General features: G+C 39.3%; 1 protein-coding gene across 49 annotated transcripts in view; it reads right to left on the bottom strand.

Moving 5' to 3' along the window:
* The window catches only part of SOX6 (SRY-box transcription factor 6), a 720,275-nt gene that overhangs the window by 701,774 nt on the left and 5,187 nt on the right, over window positions 1–13,314 (bottom strand). For 19 of the 49 annotated variants that reach the window (XM_060399826.1, XM_060399830.1, XM_060399846.1 and 16 more), the window contains exon 1: window positions 12,780–13,214. The exons of 5 other annotated variants lie outside the window; for them this stretch is intronic. The gene's annotated coding sequence lies outside the window, so the exon portion shown is untranslated. Of the gene's footprint in view, window positions 1–9,965; window positions 10,113–10,273; window positions 10,392–12,108; window positions 13,215–13,314 lie in introns of those variants that run through there. 25 more of the 49 variants (XM_060399851.1, XM_060399861.1, XM_060399827.1 and 22 more) reach the window with 3 other exon arrangements.

The following is a 13,314-nucleotide window of genomic DNA, read 5'->3' as shown; positions in this document are numbered from 1 at the left end:
ACTAGTCCCACCCAATGTAGGTTGCTATATACATTTTCTTTGGAGAAAATAAGCCTGTTACATACAATTGACTATGTAATTTAATACACATAAGCATTTGGGGTATATAACCCTACCTTAGCATACCTGTAAATCACACAAATGTATACAAAGAGTACAAATGGAGGTATTCTCTGAACTATTGTCTGTAAAAGTTTAAAGGGTCTAACCTCAAAAAAGCCGAAAATTTCTTCTAATAATGTCTTAGAGTTTATATTAAAATAAAAATTAAATATAGGATGCAATTTTAGTTGGTTCCAAGATTAAAATTCTTTTTTAAACCTCAATATATCTATTTTCAGTATGTATCTTTATAGTGGGAGAGGACTACACTTGAGAAATTTTAAAATAAACTATATCCAATCTCCTGAAATAAACCGTAATAGAAAATAATATTTTAAAACAGAATGTATATATTTGTACAACTGAGTCACTTTGCTGTACAACAGAAACTGGCACATTATAAATCAACTATACTTCAATAAAAACAAAAAAGGAACCAAACTCAAAGCCACTGCTAGCATCATTTTATATTTTACTTGTAAATTCAAAATTCAGAAGTTGATTAAATGGAAACAAATGTAAAAAAAAAAAAAAGAATTTTTAAAATAGGCCAATTTTCCTCCAGTGTGTATTTGGACCTTCATATTCAGAATAAAAAATGTGCCTGAGACTCAATTAACTAGTGTGCTACATTCCAAGTTTGTTAAACTTTTTTCAGTTGCTGTATTATTTCAGTTTTTATTTTCTTTTTTGCTTGAGTTTTTGTTTCTTATTAAAGAACTCAACTGAAAGTCCTAAAGGAAAATGTTCTTTTAAGCATCATAACTAATTTAATATGACTAAATTGTTTTATAGAATTTTCACATTGTTTTTCCTCTTCTTTACTCAGCTTCAGAGCTTTTCTTTTTAATGAAGAGATTTCATCATATTTTTCATGCTGTTATCAACACTTCAAGTCTACAGCACACCAAAACAATAGGAAGGAAAACAACAGGTTAAGGCCATTGAAAAGAGGGCCATAACTTCTCCAGCCTATGTAACCATAAGGCCCTTTTCAGAAAGTGATTATGTTACAAGGTCATATAAACTGCAAAATCTCAATAGGTGTATCTAATTTAGAGAAACAAGCTACTAAACTCCAGAAAACTTCCAAACCAAAAACAGCAAAGGCTTGTAGCTCAGAGTAAAGGCATTCAGAAAATTATTAGAAAACGTGAGACCCCAGATTACAAAACTATAAAGGGTACATTTAGCATCCCTATTTGAAAGTTATCAAGAGTAGAGAGTGGTTACTCTGCTGCTACTATTTCTGGTACTGATACTGGTTCACCATCAACACTGTATAATAATAATCTGTATTTTTTCCCAAAACTTTGAATCACTCTGAGGATTCATTTATTTTTACATTATCCCTCAATAAAAAAAAAAATTATGGAATATGCCAACTTGATAGTTAGAAAACTCAGAAATAACCAGATCTAAAAATTTCCAGATAGTTCCCTTTCTCTAAGATAATGACCAATTAGAAGAAAAAAAAATCTTACAGTGTAAGATACAAGATTTTGTTAAGTTATGGTCCAGATCATCAGCTCAAATATTAATAAGCCATTTATTTTAATTTTAATACTTAGTCAACATATTCAAAGGAATCAATAATTTGAAAAACTTCTCTGTACCTTAAAATATACTCACAAAACTGACCACAAAACTAAGCTAAGAAAGAGAAGTTACGAGGTTAAATCACCAGAGGTAAAGATGCTGGCTTATGGCCACTTCACATTTATGATAGACAAGGCCTTTCTAAAATCACAAAGACACAAACATGAAACATTTTGGTATCAAATGCTTTACAAAATAGTCAATAATACCATCAAATGTTTCCTTCATGTCCAATGCTCTTCAGGATGCTACTTCAAATAGTTTATTCCTAATTAACCTTTATGACACAGCTCAAAGGCCAACTCCTACTAGAAGCTTTCCTTGACACAGGTACTTCTGCTCTTATACATATCTCCATTATAGCAACTAGCACACTGCATAGAATTACATATACTCATAACTCTTCACTAGGATCAATGCTGCATTTTCATCTTTGAAATCATGCAATCAAGTGGTTCTCATCTTTTCACCATTAAGTATCCTTTTATTAATCCTCCTTCATAAAACCCATATTTTGACTTAGCCACTGAAAGCCTCAGGAAGGTTAAAAGACCGAAAATACACAGAGGGTGATTGAAACAGTGTCATCTTTCAAATTTGCCATATTTATTCTATTATAATTAAATTATTCCCTAATTTTTTAAAGACATATAGAATGTCTAATATATATGACATTATAATGTCTAGACATATATAATGTCTAACATATATAATCTCTATAAAGACATAAAAACTGACATTTAATGCTTCTGATCAACATGGTATTGTTCAGCTACATTCAGTATATGGAAATGCAGTACTGGTTTGGCTCTGGAAGTAAGTATGAAGATAAAATAAATGAGCACTGACATTATATAAAAGAGATTGGGGGGAGAAAGAAGGTCAAAACTGCCAACCCTAATTTATGACACACAGCTTTGTTTATAGTGAATAATATCCTGAAGCAAAGCTCAATTGAAACATTTATTCCTATCAAGTAGGAAGTTAGACAGTATGATTGGTAAGGTTATCTACCCTGTATACCTTTTACTGAATGAGGCAATGAATATGAAAGCACTTTGAAAACTGAGTTCTATAAAACATATGAGAATTGAGGGCCCTTTTCATGCCATGGTTCTACTGCTGATTACTTATAACTACTGTCGATTTATCCTAACAGTTGTCTAGAACTGTTCTAGGCACTTCTATATACATTATCTAACAACTTAATCTTCCCAACAACCATATCTGATAACTTCTATCACAATCCCCATTTTAAATATCAGGGGGACTTCCCTGGTGGTCTAGGGATTAAGAATATGCTTTCCATTGCCAGGGATACAGGTTCCATCCTTGGTTGGGGAACAAAGATCGCACATGCCTTGGGGCAACTAAACCTGTATGTGAAACTAGAGAGCCTGAGTTCCCCAACAAAAGATCCCAGGTGCTGCAACTAAGACCCAACACAGCCAAGGCGGGGGGGGGGGGGGGGGGGGGGGGGGGGGGGGGGGCGGATTATTTAATTAGGAAATGGGGACCAACAGAGGTTGCATATCTTTTCTAAGGTCACACAACTAGTTAAGGAAATAAAACTTCAAAGAAAAGATTCAAGAAATAAAATTTCAAGTTTAATTTTGATATTTTCATATGTAGGTCTGGCATTCAAATGAAGAATGTGTTCCCATTTTTTCTTAAAATCAAAGCAAAAGAAAGTTGATTAAGATGTATATTTTTGACATACAGAACTTCCAAATGTTAAGCACTGAAACACATAACCAAAGAAGATTATAAAATCTCCTTCTTTGTTGGCTTTGCCAAAAAATAATAATAAGAGAGTTTATTAACTGATCAGAATGGAGAAATACACCCTTGGAGTAGGGAGAATGATGACCTTTCAAAATCTCTTCTAGCCCTTAGAATTGGAATATTCTCAAATTTGAGAGCCGGACATTCAAATTCTATATTTAGTCACTACTCTACCCAAAATCTGCAAAACTACTAATGAATAATTCTCTCTAGGAAAGAAAGAAAGGAGCATGTATTACTGTGAATATTTCATATAAAAGGAAAAGCAATTGATAATATGAGAAGATTACACAAAAAGTACACATAAAGCTGAAATTGGAAGCCAGATCTGTATAATTCTAAGTACAATACCACTTCAACAGTAATCGATAACATGTGTTAGCTATTGAGCTTAGTGCTTTACATTTATTTACCTCATTTAATCCTCACAATAACCTTATGATGTAGGTATTATTATCACTCTCATTCTAGAGATGAAGAAACATAAGGTGAGAGATTATACCATGCATATACTCAGGGTAGATGGGGTAGCTGAGTTCTCCTATATAGAAAGTTCAATGACCACAGGTTTAGCTGGAGACTATTCCTGAGAAAATAATAACATCCCTGCCCTTTCTTTCCCAATAAAGAAAAACAAACTATTCTCTCCCTATTTAGGAGCATTCTTCTCCACTTCTACCAATGACCTGCTTAGCACCATGACAAATGTGCCTAAATTTCTCACCTATCAGTTCTTAAAAAGTAAAAACTTGTGACTTCAAAAATGCCCTTCAGGTTTCCCTGGTGGTCTAGTGCTTAAGAATCTGCCTTGTAATGCAGGGGACACTGGTTCAATCCCTGGTCCAGGAAAATCCCACATGCTGCAAGGTAGCTAAGCCAGTGCACCACAGCTACTGAGCCTGTACTCTAGAGTCCTCAAGCCACAACTACTGAACCCATGCGCCACAACTACTAAAGTCCATGTCCCTATAGCCTGTGCCCACAAGAGAAGTCACCACAACCAGAAACCCACACACTGCACCTAGAGAGTAGCACTCCCACCACAACTAGAAAACAAGCCTGTGCACAGCAACAAAGACCTGGCACAGCCAAAAAGAAATGCTTTTTGTTTAAGCTGCAGAGCAGAAAATAATATATTTTTTAAATGCCCTTCAGGATATGCAGAACTTAATAAGTACTCAATCAAATTGCCCAATGATCTGTTTGTAAAGTATAAAAGGAACTATTTGCAACCATGCCTCAGAATGAGTCCCATTTGAAATCTATGTTTGTCATTAAAAAATAATCTGTGTCGGGGAGTTTAGAGGAGAGCGGATATATGCATATGCATGGGTGAGTCCCTTTGCTGTTCACCTGAAACTCTCAAAACGTTGTTAACTGGTTATATACCCCAATACAAAATAGAAAGTTTTAAAAAAATAATCTGTGTATATGTTAATCCCAATCTCCCAATTTATACACTACTAATATATAATATAGATAACAAATAAGAACCTACTGTATAGCCCAAGGAACCCTATTCAGTACTCTGTAATGACTACATGGGAATAGAGCCTAAAAAAGAGTGGATATATGTATATGTATAACGGATTTACTTTGCTGCACAATAGAAACTAACACAACCTTGTAAATAACTATACTTCAATAAAAACTAATTTTTAAAAATTTGTTGCATTTTTGCTTTTCCACATGTTGTGCTTGCATAGTCATGGAAAGTAAAGCATCTTTAACTTTGTCAAATTTTAAAGAACTACTTTTCAGAGAAGCAAAGAAATTGTGCTCAGTGAAGTCAAAAATCACAAATAGCACTAACGTCCATTTTTGCCTTTGAATGGATATATTAAAGATAGACAATTCAATTTGTCTCTTTGAGTAGAAACAACAAATTATTGAACAAAGAAAGGATAATAGATCTTTTAAAGATTTATCTTGTGAGATTTTCAGAGAAGAAAGAGATCAAGGGAGAACCTGAAATGAGAGAATACAGAATGTTTGCAGACACTAATATGCATATCATATAAAGAATTTTAAATTTACCTTATGTTTATTATGCTTACTTATACATGTCATCATTGAAAAGCATCAAATAAATATATTTAAGTAATTTTAATCCAAAATAGTTTAAACATAAAAACTCTTAAAGGATTTCACAATATCATATTAGGCTTCTTCAATACATAGTGCTTCAATTCAGAAAAATCTTTTAATAGCTTTATAGACTAGAAGAGCTTAGTAAGTAAAATATACTAGTGAATTCCTTACCACATGCATAGGAAGAGAGCAAATACAGAAATAGAAAATCTAGAAAATTACAGAGCAGAAAATTCAAGTTAATTATCAAAGATGCAAATTTTCTAAAATATACACAACATTGGACTACCGATTGTTAGACTTTTTTTTCCACTATCTTATCTACAGGTTACAATGCTAACCTAGTTCTTTATAAATAAATTCAAATGTCTCCCTACAGATGCAGAGATAACTCTTTACATAAAGAAAGATTTCTATAGTTTCAAATAATTGTTTTTCACTTGAAGTAGTATGAAAGAGAATGCCACTAAGCATTTGCATGCCTTTAAAAGGTAAAGAAGAACACTGCAGAATTCTTTTACTATTCTGAAAAGGATTTTTCCAATATTATGTACTGTACAATATAGCGGGGATTACTAAACATATTGGCATTATAAAATAGAAATAACTGGGCAGTTGATTTTACGTAGTTTACTAGTTTACAATAGATAACAGCATCTACAATTAACCTCAGGAAATAATTCACATCTTTACTAAAGATTAAAGTTTTTTTGAGTGAATAGTAAAACATGAGTGATATATAAGGGGTCTTAGAGGAGCAAGAAGAGATTCTGAATATAAACAAGCCATCATTCTGGTAAAAGGAAATACAAACAACTAGAATAAAAATAGTTGATGCACAAAAGCCATAATGAGGGGGTAGCTCAAAAAATAACTTCTACTCTGAATGGTTTGGATGAAATACAAATTATCCACAGAAAAGTGTGGACTGGCATAAATGTTTGTACAAAATTATAAGTGTATTTCAAGAAGTATGCAAGAGGCAACCGCCTGCATGATGCACAAGGTCCCGGCAATGCTCTGCTTAAGTGCTAGTGCACAGAGTCCAAACCACTGCATTTTAATTACCATGCAGCCTCAGATATATTGCCTTTGATATGGAAATGTTCTTGTTCTCTCATCTTCACATATGGTCTCATGCACAGAAATCTTTATCTGATTCATAAAAAATAAACTAGAATCCAATCTCAACACCTGACCTCAGTGCTTAGAAGTTTTTTACTAAGCATGGTGTCACTATAAAAAGAATGGCTAATATTAGTGTAAAGTTGGATATTTTGAGCAGCGATATGAAGGATTTGCAGTTAAGAACTGAATCGATACTGTTTCTCTGAGGTTTTAGGGTTTTGAGGTCCCTTTTTTGAGACTACCACAGATTTGAGGAAAAACAGACCAGCAGCCTTTTCCAGAGGAAAGAATACATAGCAGACTCACTTGATATTTCATCTTACAATCTCCACCTACACTCTCAATTGATATCTTTATCCAAATTATGACGATGGATATTTAAATCTGAAAAGCTCTGTTAAGAACCATAACACAAATTTAAAATTATTTCCAGTTTGACTAAAAGTATAAACAAAACGATTAGCTGAAAAACTTTTACCCTCTTCCACAGAACAAGAAAAATGAAAACACACTTCGTATAAATGTATAATGAGTATATAATGAGAGAATGATTAAAGTTTCTGATATGACTTATCAAAACAATTAGTTTTCAGATCACAGTTGAAGAACCTCAAGCAAAAATGACATTCTATACATTTAAAATGTGCTAACAGTTAATAAAAACTGCTTTTCATAGACTATACTGGAGTACCAGTTTGTTTTCGTTTTTGTTTTACTTGAGTATATTGATAGTCAAGGGACAGTCAGTAGAAAATGCGAGGACAGGATAAAGACACAAAATGTTCAATATATTATTTTCATTGTTAAGAAAAAAAAATAATAGGGGAGAGTTATATTTCTTAAACAAGAAGCAATCCAAATGCAAAGAGAGTCCATTTTCTGTTCTAAAAAGCAAAACTATTTGTTCATTCTTATAGCAAGTTTTTATAATAAAATCTGTTCTCATTACATCTCATATACCTTGATAATTCTGAAATAACCTAGATTAACTTTTTTGAAAAACAGTAATATGACCCATCTAACCTCATGACAGCAGATAATACATCCCATCTGCAAATCATCTTGCTGAATGTTATCTGTGTTTTATCATTTCTAGTACCTGTCTGTGCCTGATATGGTACTCTCAGGCACATTAGCTTGATGGAATGTTTCACTTGACTTCAAAAACACCAATTGATATATATGCACCCCTAAACTATATTTAAACAAATAGCTCTTAGAACAACTGAAATTTTAATTGTACTCTACTATACTTTTACAGAATGCTGTTTGTAAATAGTGAAAAGGTATATATCAATTATCTCACTAACAAGAGAATTCTTTCAAACTTAGAGATTTATAACCTAACAACACAGAAAAGTATAGAAAATATTAAAAGTAAGGGTTAAAGCCAAGGTACATTAAACTTTGTAAAAATAAAATTCATCTACTCTAGTATCTAGTATACTAATTGAAAGAGGATTTTTAAAATGTCACTAGTTTCTTCAATATAAGATAGATATGTATAACAATTTCATCAGTGACCAATAAACTAATAATTCCTAAAAGAAGTCAAATAGAAACAGCATAAAATCTCAATAATGCCACCAAAATTTATCATTTATATATTTAAAGCAATACATTGTTAAAGCCTTATAAGAGAAAGATTTGCTAGATAAGTTAACATTTTAAATATGTGCTTTTCCCTTACTAAGAAAAATATCTTTCTACTGCTAATGAAAAAATGTCCAGCAGACTATATGAATGTCATTTCTTCTAGATATTCAGTTACTGAATCCATTACAGAATCAACTTAAGATATATATATTGATAGTGCTTTATTAATTATTTTACATCTACCTTTCTTTGTAGTATAATGTTGGGCACTGTGCTTACACAGTATTCTACTACAGGAGCTTGTATCATGCTCCGAAATAATAAACTTGCAATTTATTTTGCATTTTCAAGAATACATATATACCAAGAGAAAGTTCCTCCTTATTACTTCCAAAATAAAAATTAAGAACAACAATAAATACAATAAACAATATTTAGTTTTGCCACTATAAAAAGAATATGGTGGGAGAACCAAGGAAAAAGGAGGTGGCAATGATACAAGAAAAGCAACAGAAGATACTAGTTTGCCAGAGGAATTAATGACCTAGCACTTGTCTAGATCCTGGTCACTTACTGCCCTTGGTCATAAGCTAGATCTAATATGTGTAGTGCACATTTACTTGCTTTCAGAGTCTAAAGGATTTTTTTTTTTTTTTGGTGAGTGTTTGTTGTTCTTGTTTTAGAAAGGGACAATCTCTCTTGATTTATGAGGTTTTCAAAAATGCAGGAGAAAAAAATTTACATGCCATTTGGCCTACTGCCCATGCACTTACATATGTGTATTCAGGAAGATACACTCAAATATACATAGATAATATATTTATGGTCTGGTACAGTAAAAAAAAAATCAGTCATAACTTTTTCCCTGCTGTAATAAAATAAAGTATTTCATTGATTCAATCAAAAGTAAATGCAACTAAATAACCTCTTCCCCACCATCTAGAAGAAAAGTACACCCTTGCTGCCATAGACAAGCTAACTCTATCCCACTGAATTTGTGGAAGGTTTAAGATGTTTGCTTGTTTTCAAGTAAAGACAATCTTCTAGTAGGTATCAGGAATATCTGAGTGGCTTAGAAACAAGGGGAGAAGGGAGAGTGATGAAAGTGTCTAATGCTGAGTGTTGAATTCCATGGTTATTGCACAGGGTGATAGGGGGAAGCTCATGTTCATGACTGCAGACATCTGGTCTCTTCCAGAGAGTGCAGACTAAAGATGACCTGAAGCTGGGGTCTAGAAAGCTAGGCAGGAAGCTCAAGCACCAGTCTGGGTACAAACAGAACAGGGCACTGCTCCTAAAAACCCCAGGCTGAACAAGAGTGAGACAGGCAGAGAGCAGATTATTTACAGGTTCGCGCGCACAGTGAACACCAGCAGCCCCAAGTGGCTAGGCCTGGAGGGGGGAAAGAGAAACTGCAATCAGAGCGCACACAGCTATTTGCTGAGACCTCTGGGGCGGGTGCGGGAGGAAGCACAGAACAGGTGAACAATCCAACTAGAAACTGAAGCCCCTACCCAAGCCAGGAAACAACGCCAAGTCTGCGCTAGTCCCACCGGGATAGTACAGACTGAAGGGCACTAGCAGCCCTCCCCCATGGGCAGAGTGTGTAGAGTAGGTGTAGTGCCAGATTTACTCTGCATCCCTTTTCCTCGTTCAGCACTCACCCTGCCGCTTGTCGGGTTTGTCTATCTAACCAGCAGGCTGCCCTCAGCCGAAAACTAGTGAAGAAACGAGAAGTAGAAAGAGAGAGAGAAAGACAAGACTACACTGTCACAGTATTCCCTAGTGCCAGGGCCTCCGAAGGCTGTCCTGGTTGGTTCGGCCCTCCCACGGGAATCCTGTAGCCTGGAACGGTGCTGAGTGGACCAGCTCCGCCAAGCCCGTGCCTATGGGCCTCCGGGACGAGGTGCTGAGTGCGCAGGCTAATTATACATGTGGCATTTGGGCAGCCGACTGTCCAGTGACACCTTACCTTATGAGGAAACGTCAACCTCAGCAACTGTTCAAAACAAAATGCCATCGCAGGATCAGCTTCGCCGGCTCTTGGCCGGTTCGGGATTGCTTTTCCCACAGATTTTCTCACTTAGCGCAAGAATGTGGCCTGCGGAGGCCAGTCGTGAGCTGGACGGACCGGGGGAGAGGGAGGGGGGACAGGAGGGGCGGTCCTTGCCAGGTGTCCATCCTGTCCCCCCTCGCCATGGATCAGTTCTCGGACCCGACCACTTGACCTTTTTATTCACCAAACTCACCTCCTAGAAATAGACTGGGCGGGGCTGTGTCTGTTCTCCTCGGGACCGGGGAGAAACCTAGGCATGTGACTATACAGGGCAGAAGGGAGGAGACCCTAGGGAGGCAGGGAGAGGGGGCACTCTCACATCCCGACTCCACTGGGTTGTTGGCTGGGCCACCCGGCCAGAGCCAAAAGCCCAGCCAGCCGCAAGAGTGCGCGCCGGGGTCAAGCGCCCCGGACACGGACGTCATCCCAGCGCCCCATTGAGTGTGACGGGAGGTCCGGAGCCCAGCCCAGTTTGCCGCAGCAACGGCTTTGGGCCATCTCGACTCCGAAGAGGTCACACACAGAGAAGCAGCCGGGGACAACCCATCTCGCTAACAGCCCATGCCCGCCAGCAAAGTCGAAGACTTATTTTTAGTCCCCAAATAAGGGGCAGCATTCAATATCTGGCAGTTCATACGAACGTTTTCAAACTTGGTCAGCCTGAGAGCTTTTTTAAAAAAATTAAAAAACAACAAAACAAAAACCTCAAAACACTCCAGCAACAACCACCTTTTATCTGTTCCGAGCACACCAATTCGCTTTTTATCTTAAAGCTGCGCGGAGCGCCCGGGAAATAGCCCAGGAAACGGAGCTAATCTGTCCTCCGCAGCCCCGCTCTGGGCGCCCGAGCAACCCCGGCAACCTTTGCACAAGCCTCTTCCCTTTTCTGCCCGGCCCTTTAAGGAGAAGAAAGCAGCTCCCTCTGGGAGCGGTCAGGCTCGGGCTGGGCCCCGGGCGGGTGGCAGCACCGCCCCCGGGCCTGGGCCGAGCCCCAGAGCGGCGGATCTCTGCGGATCTGCGGAGTGGGCAGCGGGCGGCGGGGCCCGGGCAGGGCGCCGAGAAGGACGGAGGGCGCTGGCGGAGCTCAGGGACGCGAGGAGGGGAAGAAACGCGCGGGCGACTGTGCTCCTGCAGCGAGGACTCCGAGGCCGAGTCGGCTCCGGGAAGGGCTGGGCGGCCCCGTCACACGCGCCCCCGCCGGCCCGGCACCACCGCCAGAGCGTCCGAGGGAAAAGAGGGCCACGGATTAGCGCTTGGGTTTCGGATTGTCTCGGAATTCGATTTGCTTATTCCTAAAAAGATCATTCAAAGTCACGTCCAAAAATGAAGGATGAGGGAAGAAGGGAGAGAGCGCAGGGAACTGGAAGCAACTCGCACGGGGTCCCGCGAAAGTTGCGGCGGAGCGGCGTTGGGATGAGGGTGGGAGGGAGCGAGCTGCTTTTCTAGCGACCCGGGTTTTCTTTGAGCTCCTCCCGGTAAACTTCACGCGGGCAGACAGCGCGGAGGAGATCCTAGACTCTCGCCCACCCTCGGCCATCGTCAACCCCACAAATAGCCAAAGTTTCCAAACCAAAATGGGGGTGGGGTGGGGGTAGCGTTTAGGAAGCCCAGAAACCCGGCATGTCCTCCCGACCTCCCGCACCCCGAGCCTGGGTAACACTGAAGCGCTCTGGGAAACTGCGACATCGCAGTCACACGGCGAATCACCCCAACACTTTTCAAGAAAACAAAATATTCGCTGGGAAACTTACTTTGCATTTAGTCTCTATTCTTTAGGGGGATGCAGTTTAGGTCGGCTCGTGAGGGAAGCTTGTTTTGTCCAGGTTGGATATTGTCTACTTATGGATCAGCCCTTGGGTGAGGGTTTATTTTAATTTATGGCTTATGCATTCTTTTAAGGTCGATTTACATGACCTCCGGCTACAACTAAGACAGCCGAGGAAGGCACTCCAGTCGTCAGTCGGCCAAACCCACAATTAAAACAGCCCTCCCCCTAGTCTTGGTGTGACTAGGACTCTCCCGGAGTAGGCTGGCTGCCTGCTTTTCTTTTTTTCTCTCTTCTTTCTTCGCTTCTATTCTTTCCTTCTTAATTTCTTTATGCCTTTTTTTTAATATCGCAAAATAAGATGTGGTATCAGTTTGAAAGTTTCGATATAACTTTCTTCAAACCCAAGCCTACGGCGATAACGAGAGATACAGCGCTCACAAAGCCCTCAGGATGCTGCCCTCTTGTGGGCACAAAGGGCCTTTCCACCCAGCGGTCCCATCTGAACCCTCACACAGCACAAACGAATATGCTTACACACACACACACACACACACACACACACACACACACGCGGGGGGGGGGAGAACACTACACACGCAAGCACACGAGCTTCCTCCATCACACACTTGGCGCAAACTTCAATGAAATACCTACCTCAAACTTCATGAAGACTTAAAAATTCATTCTCTAAGCCACCTGATTCTTTTTCATAACATTCCCAGTTATATAGATTAGAGTATCTATACGGGGAGGCGGAGGAGGAATAAGGTGGGCCGAAAGGGCGAACAGATTTCCGGACGAATACTTAGGATGGCGATAACAGCTTTCTGTTGTCAAAGGTTGCGTTGTCTGTCTCTCTCTCCTGCCCTTTTTGCCTTAGTGTCCCACGCACAGTTATCTACAGCTACAACATGTGTTTTCTCCGAGTGGATTTTGGGGATAGGGGGGTGGCAAGAAAACCAGAAGCCCGCCACGCAGATCTGTCACCGCCTCCGGAACAAGGCACAACTCTCCGAGAGGGGGACGCATCCTAGGGATACGCGCGTCCACCAGCGAGCGGCAGACGCTCGGGCCCCTTTCTCAGCCTTTACTCTTCCCCCCCCCCCCCACCCCCACTTCTGCGTCTGCCCCACTGAGCGCCCTCCTCCCGCTCCTCCTCCCCCCCTCCCCTCCCCAGCCAAGTACGGAA

The sequence above is a fragment of the Ovis aries genome, chromosome 15 (assembly GCF_016772045.2).
Source record: "Ovis aries strain OAR_USU_Benz2616 breed Rambouillet chromosome 15, ARS-UI_Ramb_v3.0, whole genome shotgun sequence".
Classification (NCBI taxonomy): Eukaryota; Metazoa; Chordata; class Mammalia; order Artiodactyla; family Bovidae; genus Ovis; species Ovis aries.
This window is presented reverse-complemented; position numbering and strand designations above follow the sequence as displayed.